The 12,139-nt window shown below is 21.4% G+C and overlaps 1 protein-coding gene across 4 annotated transcripts in view; it reads left to right on the top strand.

Moving 5' to 3' along the window:
- The window catches only part of LOC122507350 (epithelial discoidin domain-containing receptor 1-like), a 267,483-nt gene that overhangs the window by 251,292 nt on the left and 4,052 nt on the right, over positions 1-12,139 (top strand). The window lies entirely within an intron of this gene.

Consider the following 12,139-nt stretch of genomic DNA (forward strand, 5'->3'; position numbering starts at 1 on the left):
TGAAACTAATTCATATTGAGCAAAATTCAAATTTTCATAAGAAAAATATTATTTATATTCACATTTTTCCACTCATATTGAGAAAAGTGAGAGGCTTTTAACATTTTTTTATAAATACATATAAACATGCAAAAGTTGACGGAGTATTAAATATATATATATATATATATATATATATATGTATATACTAAAAACCGTTATCGACTTATTTACGAGTTTTTCCATCATATGATGCACGGCTAGTTTTTAAATGGAACATGAATCTCGCGTCTCACGGTAAATCCTCGCGACAACCGTGTAACGATATAGAAGAAGAGAGCGAGAGAGAAAGGAAGAGAGTAAAAAAAAATCAACAAAAATTGCAATCGTTTTCCCATAACGGGAATATAAATATCGATAAAAGTAGGCCAAATTGATGCGACGACAATCCCACGACGACAATAGATTTAGTTCAAGCACAAACGTCGGGAAAGTTTGGTAACCGATAAAATCCTTATACTCGCTGTGGAAATTTCAAAACGAAAAAATTGTCAAGTTCAAGCGATTGACTTTAAATGCTCACTTGAAAAAGCCGAAGAATAGAAACTGGGATAGACTTTCTTTGAGAAAAAAAGAAGTTTGAAGTAAAAAACTTTTTTTCTTTGACCTAGTTTTTTTGTTTTGTTCTTTGACCAGAACTTATTTTTTGTTTTACGCACAATTATTTTTTCTTGGAAGAAAAAAAAATTCACTATAGTGAATTAAATTTTTTTTTCTATTCAAAATTTAGTTTTTAATTTCTAATAATTTTTATTAAAATTGACTTTGAAAATGGTAATTTACCTAAATCGAGATTAATAATAAGTTATAGCAGACACGTCTGACGAAAATGGACGTTTACTACTGTCAATAAACTACTCTAATTCGAAGGTTTGTGTCTGACTAAAACTTCCATCTACTACTGGAAAGAAACATTTTTATCAATTACGTCTGATTATAACATGACTCTACTACTGAGAAAGAAATTATTTTAAATTCCAATATTTATATCTGTATTATATTTAATCACTTATAGTACTGATAGAAAATTATTTAAATTATGTACGTGTCTGACTAAAACTTGACTATATTCACTGATAACGTAATAATCTAAATATTAGGGCTGACCAAAATTTGTCTGTACTACTTTACTACTACTTTACTTTAATACTACCTAATTAACAATTTTTACAATCACGTCTGATGAAAATTGAAACTTTATGTCTGACCAAAATTTTCTTCTACTACTGAATCTTAAATAGAATTTTTAAAATAATGTTAAATTATCTATACTACTAATACAGGACCTATTCGAAATTCGAGTACTTATGTCTGACTTAAATTTTCGACTACTACTAGACTTAAAAAATATTTTGAAATATTTCTGACTAACACTGATCATACTGACTCATACTTTTGTAAGAAAATAAAACTTTTAACCAATCTGTCTGATTGAAACAGAATTATACTACTTACATTGTACCCAGGCCAACTAAAAATAATGTATACTACTAATTCAGAAATTACTCGAAATTCCAATTTTTATGTCTGACTGAAAATTGTCTCTACTACTGAACCAGAAAAATACTTTCAAAAATTATGTCTGACTAAAACTAGTTTCTACTACTGATACCGAAATTACTGAAGATTTTGAAATTTATTTCTGACTGAAATTTCTAGTATTTATGTCTGACTAAAACTTGTTTTAACTACTTGGATAAAATAATATTATTATACATTTGGACTGACGAAATTCTGCTGAACCGTAATATTTTACTTATTTAATTTGTCTGACTAAAACTTGTCTACACTACTGATACAGAAATAACTTAAAATTCTATTTCCGTCTGACTAAAAATTGTCTTTTCTACTAGACCGGAATAAAAGTTTTTACATTTTTTAATCAAAAATTTAGAATTCCTTGTCTGACTAAAACCTGTTTTTACTACTTGATAAACATGTTATTATTAACCATTTTGCCTGAATAAAATTAATTTATACTACTGATACGAAATTTACTTTGAATTTTAATATTTACGTCTGACTAAAATTTGTATCTACTTCTAAAACATAAAATTATTTTCTTTAAATGTAGTAGGACTAAAATTGACTTACAATAATTTTGTCTGACTAAAACTTTCTATACTACTGACTCTGCAATTATTTAATTTATCAATTTTTACTAAAATCTACTTTGAAACTAGTAAAATTTACTGTGCGAAATAATTAGTAAAATCTAATTTGGAAAATTCTAAATACTTTTTACTTTTTACTTTCTAAATGATAGAAGTTTTCAATCTTTTTCTTTAGTGATAACAAAAAAAAAATTAGGTTAAAAATAATTGCTTGGAGCCTAAAAATAAATTTTTATTTCATTACTTGTTTCGATTACATTTTTTTCATTATTAGTGCGGGAAAAGAAGGAAATTGAAACTATTAACGAAAATTTAATTGTAACATGTAAATTCTGCTTCGTATTTTTTAAAAAATAATTCTATACATCCTAAGAATATTTTTTTTTGCGATTTGAAATTCCAAGAGAGTAGAAAGGATATTTCATTCGTTTAGAACTTTGTCGATACAAAGGATATAGAATGAGTCATTAGAGAAATTGTGAAAAGAAATCGATGCTTGATCAAGCAAGAATGTAATTCAATTGATTTAGTCGAGAGATTGAAACACCTTAAGGGTTGCACGACAAGCATAGTGTACGTATTTCTCAATTTTCGATTTTATCTTCAGTATCGAAACTTGTTCTCTATTTTTATTTTTAAACTCAGAAATAGGGTTTATTCGATTCGTAAATTTCACTTAAATTGTTTTTTTTTAATTATTTTTTTATTTTATTTTCAAAATGTTATTTTATTATTTTTTAATTTATTTTACTTACTACTACTTAATAATTTTTTTTACTTTAGATATTGTCTTCTTTACTTTTTTAATTTATTTTATTTATTGTATTTTACATGATATAAAAAAAAAAATTTTGAAAATAGTTTTTAACCTTTAAATTCATTTTCTTTACTTTATTCATTTTATTTTCTTAACTAATCTAATCTTCTTAACTATCTTTTAATCTTCTTAATTTTATTAATTTTTTTATTTAATTTCTTCTATTCAATACGATAAAAAAAATTTAGCTGGTTCAAGTAAACAATTACTTGCCTATTACCAAATAAATTTTTCTATGTATCAAATAATTGTTATTCGAGTCAAGTAAATGATATTTGCTGAAAATACAGAAACTATTTGTTCCAATACAATTTTTTTGATTTAAATAAAAATTAGTTGAGTCAAGTAAATATTTATTTGTTAACAGACAAGTAAACGATTATCTGAATCAAATAAATTTTTTTCTATTGTAATTAAGTGAGTATAAGAAATAAATAAATATTGAATAGATTGTTATTTAAAAAAATCATTAAGTAAATTGATAAAATTAATTAACTTAATTATTAATTATTATTAATTAATTCAATTAATTGAATTAATAATTAATATTCAAGTAATTTTTATTCGAAAAAAATAAAAATTATAGATTCGATAACACAGTTTTTAGTACTTTTTTGTAATAATTAACAATTCCAATTAAATTTTTTTGAAACCCAACTCATAATAGCGTGCAACATTCCAAAAATTACGGGAAATTTTCATTGAATGTAAAATTTTAATTAAATTCCAGAGTTTCCGAGACATTACATTCTGTTTTCATTGTATTACATTGCTCAAGTAATTGAATTATAAATTCAATTTAGGAAAAAAAAAAAATTTTTTTTGTCTAATTTCCCAAGGCATGATTACAAAAAAGAAAAAGTATTTTTCTTCTATTGAAAAAATTTTTTCATAACTTATCTAATTAAACTTTATAATAATTTATATAACAGAAAAGAATTATTTGAAAAACATCTCTCACAAAGATATATCGATTTGAAAGAAAGTTTATATAAAGTTAAAAGAGGAATAAAAAAAAGAAAAGAAATTTGATTTTAAATCTTCGATAAAAAGCAATTCGCCGATTTTAAGTAATAATTTTTCAGATTGAAATCGATTTTACGGCAAGTGGAAAATATACTATAACTTTATAACACTCTAAATGCCTTTTGTTCCGACTTGGGTTATAAATGTAGTTCCTCTCCTCCCTTTCTGTAACTTCGAATTTCTCCTCTCTCTCTCTCTCTCTCTCGACCGCTCTCACCCTTCTCTCTCTCACTCTCATCTGAGATGCACAGTCCGGTCAAACTATCCAAGGATCCCATTCATTTATTATGCAGTCGTATGAATATTATATATCGCTCGAGCCCTTCACCAATGAAAATCCATTTCCGATGTAAGTCCTGAAATGCGTATGCAATATCGAGATCTACAAATTCAGCGCTTGGAATTAGCTACTGAATGGAATGGCTATTAAAATTTATGACGGCTAAATTCCTCTTCAAAGAGGACATTACATATTATATGTATATATATCCTTGCGGATAATTTGCTTCAATTCTAGCGAACAATGGTTTACATATTATTGCATAATTACAATTCAAAGGGAATCGAATAAATTTCTCTTTATATAATATTGAAGGAAAAATGGATATATTTTTATTTTAATAGTCTTTGAAGTGAAACGTTTTGTTAAGTACTTTTTCCCTTAATTAATAAGCGGAAAAAATTATAATTGTAATTATAATTAATTAAAAGAAAAAAAGGGAAAACAATTATTATTTAACTATAATAATCGTCGTATTCATTCTGTCCAGTCTGTCCACACCTGAAGTTAGTCATGGTTATTCTTTTGTTTTTTATTCGTTTTGATAGAAAATAGAAATAAAATATAAAATAACGATTTTTTAACAAAATTCATGCTTTTGTTTTTTATATGTTTTGATAGATAATAATACATTTCTTTATTTTGTTTTTATTTTTTTAATTTAATAATATTATTTTTATTTCTCAAATAATTCAAAAATATTTTTATTAATCTAAAAAAATTATTAATATTATTATATTATTCATTATTTCCTTTGATTCTAAAAAATTAGGATTTTGTAACAAACATTTTAGAAAATTAACAAATGTAAATCCTGTAAAATATTTTCTTTTTTTTAATATGAAAAACTTTATTACTTAACAAAATTTTGACTTCTTCCTTGACTCTAAAGAATATTCTGATTCTCTCTAAAAATGATTAGATACTCCAAAAAATGTTCCATTACATTTATTTACGAATATCTTTAATTCTAAAATTATTTGAGGACATCAATTACTTCTTTTCTAAATAAATTTTAATCATTATTATTTTCCCACAAGAATAAATTATTTTTAATAATTTTTGAAAAAAGTTCTTTGAGAATTTTAAAATCCATTTGTTTACGAAATTTAAATTATTCAGAAATTCTTCAACTAAATACGAATTAAAAAATAAATACTTCAAATAATTTCAGAAAAAAATTCAATTAAACTTTTTTAAAATAATTAATTCTACAGAATTGTTAGTTATAAGTATGAAAAATACAAATTTTTAAAGAATTTGATTTGGAACCATTTTAAAATTTAATTATTTCTTAAAATTCATGCTATAATGCTTTTAATATGCAATTATCATGTAGAACTTTAACTGAAATTCATTTTGAAATAAATTTTTATTAGAGAATTCAATAATTTAAATGCAAAAATAAATAATTTATTGAATAATTACACGGAGAAAAATGAGTTTGCTATTATATGGATAGCGAATTTTTAGCTATTGCAGCTAATAATTAGCTGTTTTAGCAAAAAAAGTTAGCTATTTTAGCTAATTATTAGCTGCATTAGCTAACAATAATTGCTATCCATATAATAGCAATTAAGGTTAGCTAAGGTAGCTAAAAATTAGCTGAAATAGCTAACTATTTTTCTCCGTGTAAAATTTCTTAAAATTTAAGTCTGATAAAGAATTTTATCAAGACATTTTTAAATTAATTTTTTAAAGGCACAAATATGAAATTTTATGCAAAGTTAGCAAAGCAGTGATATATTTTGTAAATTTCAATTTTTAACGAAATTTTTAAAAATTTTTTAATTATTTTTTGTGATTAAGCAGTTAAATGATTAAGTACCAGTTTTTATTGTTAATAGGCATTATTATTAATTATCTATTAATACTAGGAGAAACTACACGCGCGTTTTTTTAGCTGTCACCTGTAATAATTTCAAAAGATAACATTTTTGTAATTTTTCATAAATTTTTCGAAGAATTTTTTATTGAAATTTTGTAAAGATAATCGAATTTCTTTTGAGTAATGATAATAATAATAATAAATTAAATACTTTGTTTGGCGGGCGTGACATTTACTACTTATTTATATTATTTATAAAAAAATTTTAAATACAAATTTCATAAAATTCAATTATTTTTTTAATTTTTAAATAAAAAATTATTCCAAAATAATTAATAAAAAATAATTTTTTCTCGATAGTTTTTCAAAAATTAAATTATTTAAGAAAATTAATTTTAAATCTGTAAAGTCTAATTATTGTTAAAAACAGGAAGAGTTTGAAATATATAAAATCTTTTCAATGCTCAAGAATAACATTCAGAATTTTCTTATGAATTCTTGAAATTGAATATTATTCCAGCACTTTTGATAAAATTTTCTGACTTTTTCCTGATTTCCCTGAATAAATTTAGAAAAATAGTGATTTTGTGTAGAATTCTTCTGAATAATTGAATTTTTGAATGTTAATGATATGAAAATAATATTAATTAATTTTGACTAGAAAACTATTAGAAACAAAATAACAAATAAATAATTAATTGTAATTAAATGTAATTTATTTTTGATAATTAATAAGTCAAAAATAATGTAATGAACATATTTTTCATTATCGTCTCATTGGCATTCACGCTTTCATTAATTTTCATGTGACATGTAATGTAAAAATTACATTATTGTTATATATATGTTAAAAGTGAAACAAGAAACTTCACGCGCGCTTTAGCGCGCGTTATTTTTGCTAGTTAAATATAATAATCTTCGTATTAACTATATTCATTCTGTCCGCAGTTTGAAGTTAGTTTCTGTGTACGCTTTTATTTTTTTTTCCTTTAAAAAATATTGTTTGATAAATCGAAAATATTCCGGTATTTTTTCACGATTTATAATAAAATAATATTGGAAATTAGAAAATTTTAAAAAAATTATGATTAACAAATAAAAAATATACCCATTTTGTTTGTTATATGCTTTTTTACACCAAAAAATTATTATGCAAATTATTCTCCTTTTTATTTATAAAATATACTAGAAAATTGTTAATTGTTAAAAAATTTTGATTAAGAAGTAGAAAATTTACCCATTTTATGCATAATTTTTATTTCTCAATAACAATATTATTTACAAACTCATTTTTTTCTTTTAGAAAGAAAAACTTTAGTTATTCCCGTTTCTTGTTATTTTTGTAGAAAATTCTCAATTTTCATAAGGAAATAATTTGCATCAATTCTATTTATTAATTTCAATTGTTTTAATAAAATTCAAAGTTTTTTAAAAATATAGGAAAAATTTTTTTATAAATTATATTTGTAAATTAGGAAATTTAATTGTCAATAAAACTGAAAATTTTTGAAGTTTTAAAAAATAAATGAAAACATTTTTTATTTAAAAAAATGATTTAAAATTTCAATTTCTTAAAAACATTTTGTAATGGTATAAAGATTACCCAAATGTTTCTCAAAAAAATTGGGATTAAAAACAGTTTAATTTTTTATTTACAGGGCAATGATTTCGAGCTTAAAAAACTTATAACCGGTTCTTTGATAGGGACCCTCAATTATTTTCATATTCTATTATTACACGCAGAGAAAATTGATATTAAATTTTGTAAAATTATTTTACAAATTAGGGAAAAAGTGCAACAATGAGAAATTTTAATATAAAAAATACTAAAATTTAAGAAAAGTTATGAGAAATTTAATATATTTATATCAAAATATCAAAAATATTGATTAAATTCTAATATAACTTTACTAAATTTCTCATATGTTTTCCTAAATTTTAGTATTTTTTATATTAAAATTTCTCATTGTTGCACTTTTTCCCTAATTTGTAAAATAATTTTACAAAATTTTATATCAATTTTTTCTGCGTGTATCTAAAATTTAAACTAAAATTTATTTTTCAATCAATTTTTATTAGAAAATTCTAAGAAAATTCAATTAATTAAATACAAAAGTAAATTATTTATTGAATAATTTAATGTCTCTTAAAATTAAATTCTTTTACATACTTTTATCAACAAATGTTTAAATAATTCAATTCTTTTGACAAATTTTAATAAAATTTTTTAAAATAGTTACATTTTTCAAAGGAATTTGATTAAAATTGTATTAGAAATAATTGAAATTCTGCTGTGAGTCTTATTATTTCTGAAAATTATTGAATTATTCAGAAGAAACATAAAAAATTTGCAAACATTTGAATTCCTGTGAAATTTTTATTATTTTCGAAAATAATTAAATATTTGGGTACTATTTTATTAAGATTGTTTTTAAACAATTGAATTTTTTCAGATAATTTTATTAAAATAGTAGATATTAAAAATCATTGAAATGAGGAAAATTTATGAAAATAATTGAAATTTTGACAAAAATTTTATTAAAATTTTTGAAAATAATTGAATTTTGATGAAGAATTTTTTTATTTATAAACATAATAGTTGGGATTTTGTCTAGATTTTTTTGTAAATTTTGAACACAATTGAATTTTGTGATAAGAATTTTATTACTTTTGAAAATAATTGAATTTCTGCAATTTTAATTTTTTTAAATTTAATTTTAATTTAATTTTTTTTTAATTTTAATTTCTGTAACTTCTTCAAAATTCAATTTTTTTACTGTTTTGAACTAAAATTCTTCTATAAATTCAATATTTTTAATAATTATTAATTAAATATATATTGACAAATCTAACTAATTTTAGAAGATTTTAAATTGTTATAAATTTTTCAAAAATCGAAGTTCATTAAAATTTCTAATTAAATTCATTGATCATTGAAATTTTGTAAAATATCAAATTGAAACCGTTTGAAGTTTATTTATTTTATGAAAATTGTAAACGCACCTTCTTTAAAATTGAATTAATTTTGAAATATTTAAGTAAAATTATTCATTAAATAATTTATTTATTTTATGATAGTTGTTCAAGATTTAAGTTATTTAAAAAGAAATTTTTGTCAGACATTAAAAAAATTGAAGGTTTTGTATTAGAATTTGTATAGTAATTTTATAGTTTATGAGTCAAAGAAAAAAGACACAAAAATTCAGAATTTTTATATGAATTTGAATAGTACTTAATATAAATTTGTCTGACCAAAGCTTGTCTTTACTACTGATTGTACAAATAATGAGAGATTAATTCAAATGTGTCTGACTAAAATTTACTATTACTACTAAAAATGAAAGTGAAGAAACTTCAGTTAAATTTGACTAAAATTTATCTTTACTACACTGATTGTACAATTAATAAGAAATTAATTAAAATTTGCCTGATTAAAAGTTTACTATTGCTACTGGAAATTTAATTATTATTATATTATAATTACGCGTCGAAGATTAGTAAATAATATTATTAATGATAATAATTACGTAAATATAATAATAATATATAATACAGAAAAATTAGTTTACATTTGACTCACCACAATTACCTGTTACTATTCACAATTTAATTTGAAGAAATTTACTTTTAATAAATGTCTGATAAATGTTATTTATCTTTACTACTGATAATTAAAGAAGTAAAATTAATTTAGAGTCGTCTGACCAAAACTGTCTTAATCTACTGCATCTCTAAAAATTTTGATTATTGACAAAATTTAAACTCTTGTTCGACTAAAATTTACCCTCACTACTGCAAATTAAATAAAAATTTATTCACACCAGAGCAAAATTTACTTCTTCTACTAGAACATTAATAAAAAAATTCCCAATTTTCCCCAAGTAAGACTTGACCAAACCAAAAAGAAAAAAATAACAAAATGTACAAAATCACTATTTTCTCGTCTAGAACAAGAAATGTTTACATTCCCCAAATATTTTCGTGGAATTTTTTGTAAATATTTGAGTGCAACATTGTGGGTTGGTAATCAGTTATAACTAACCAATCAGAATGATCAATAACGCACTGCTAATTACCCACAGGAACTGACTCGAAATCGGAGCTTTGTCCTGCTTTACCAAATAAATTGATTTCATCAGTTGAATAACTGGTTACCTTATTTGCTCTTTAATTACTGGTTCGTGTTTATGTCTCGTTTAAATTGACAACAATTAATTAAGATTATTGATTATCTATGATTAATTAATTATTCCATCAAATTTAATTAATCTACATATCAGTTGTAATTAATTTTATCGAATTATCCTGTCGTTATATACAGATTTCTAAAATTAAACATAATACATGTATAATAGAAATTTTATTGCATATATATATATATTGAAATAGTCATTTACTTATAGACCAATCGATATTCAAGTGGAATAGAGAGAAAAAATATAATATCATAAATTTATTAACGATAATAATAATAATTGTATTAACGATAGTAATTAATTACATTTATTGATTTTAATTTTATTTAAAATTTGATTTAGAACTTATATTTGATAATTTAAATTAATATTTAGTAATTTAATAAATCTAATAATTTAATTCATATGGAATATTTTAATTAATTAATTAATATTTATTAATGTAATTAAGAATTTAATTAATTACAATTTTGAATAATTGATTTTTATATTTGTCTACACTGAAGAAAAAATTTATTTGTATGAAATAATTTTTGTTCAAGTTAATTAAATTAGTATATTTTCCTGAAGTGCTTGAATTATTGGTTCAAATACAATTCTTTTGATTTAAATAAAAATTATTTAATTCGAGTAAATATTTATTTGATTATTCTTTATTATTTTTTTTTTTGGAAAGTATATTTAGCAAGTAATCTTTTATTTGAATTAAATAATTTTTTTTCGAAGTACACTTACAATTTTTTCCCTTATTTTAAAAGAAAAAAATTTGGAAAAATTTCGTAAAATAACCGTATGTTTAGGCCTTTTATTGAAAAATGATAAAAAAAAGGACGATTTTAAAAAAAGGAAATATTTTATTTATATAAGAATATTTAAAAAAAAATTTTTGCTATCATTCAATGTGTACTTGATATAATGCACTTTACATTATTTCATGGTTCATGAATTTCATGAATAAATTTTAAGAAAAGAGGGAATATATACATGTATATAGTATATGTATATATCAGATTTTAAAGTTTCCTTTTTATCTTTTAACCTACTTTAAGTTTAAAACCTAATTGTACTGCTGAGAAGGAAAAAGAAGTTCACTGTAACTGAGAAGATTAATATGTGAGGTTGAAGTCAAAACTTTTCCAACTTGAAAAGATAAAATTGTTTTCAAATAAGGTTAAAAGGATTATGAAGCAAGTGTAAAATTATCCTGAATACTACGAGAGATATAACTTTATTTTCAAAAAACACAAAGTTCCAATTTCATTATTGGATTAAATTTTCTATTTTTCATTATATAGAGGGATTATTAGTTTTTATTCAATTTTTAATTGGGGATGATTTTTATTTTTATAATCAAAGAAAAGATAATTTATATAATTCGAATAAATAATTATTTGTATCAAATAATATTTATTTATATATTTATCTACTACTTTATTTTATTATACTATTATATTATTATTATATTTTAGAAAAAATTCAATTTTTTTCAAAAATTTGAATAAAAATGTTTGAAAGAATTCAATTATCATGAAAAATGTTAGTAAAGTTATTATCGAGAGTAGAATTATTTTTATAAATAATAAGTCTTCAGAAGAATTCAATTATTTTCCATATACAATTTTAATACAAATTCTGAAAAGAAATTATTCGTTCAAATTGCAATATATTTTTTTAATTACAATACAATTTAAATAAATTATTAATAAATATTATAATAATTCAATTAAATATCTTGTTAATAAAAAATTTATTCGTTTATTTGAATCAAATAATTTTTTTCAGTATTATATAGTTCTTTTTAAATATAGTTATTTATATATAGTTAGTTATTATTTAGAT

The sequence above is a fragment of the Leptopilina heterotoma genome, unplaced genomic scaffold, assembly GCF_015476425.1.
Source record: "Leptopilina heterotoma isolate Lh14 unplaced genomic scaffold, ASM1547642v1 Lhet_114, whole genome shotgun sequence".
Lineage (NCBI taxonomy): Eukaryota > Metazoa > Arthropoda > Insecta > Hymenoptera > Figitidae > Leptopilina > Leptopilina heterotoma.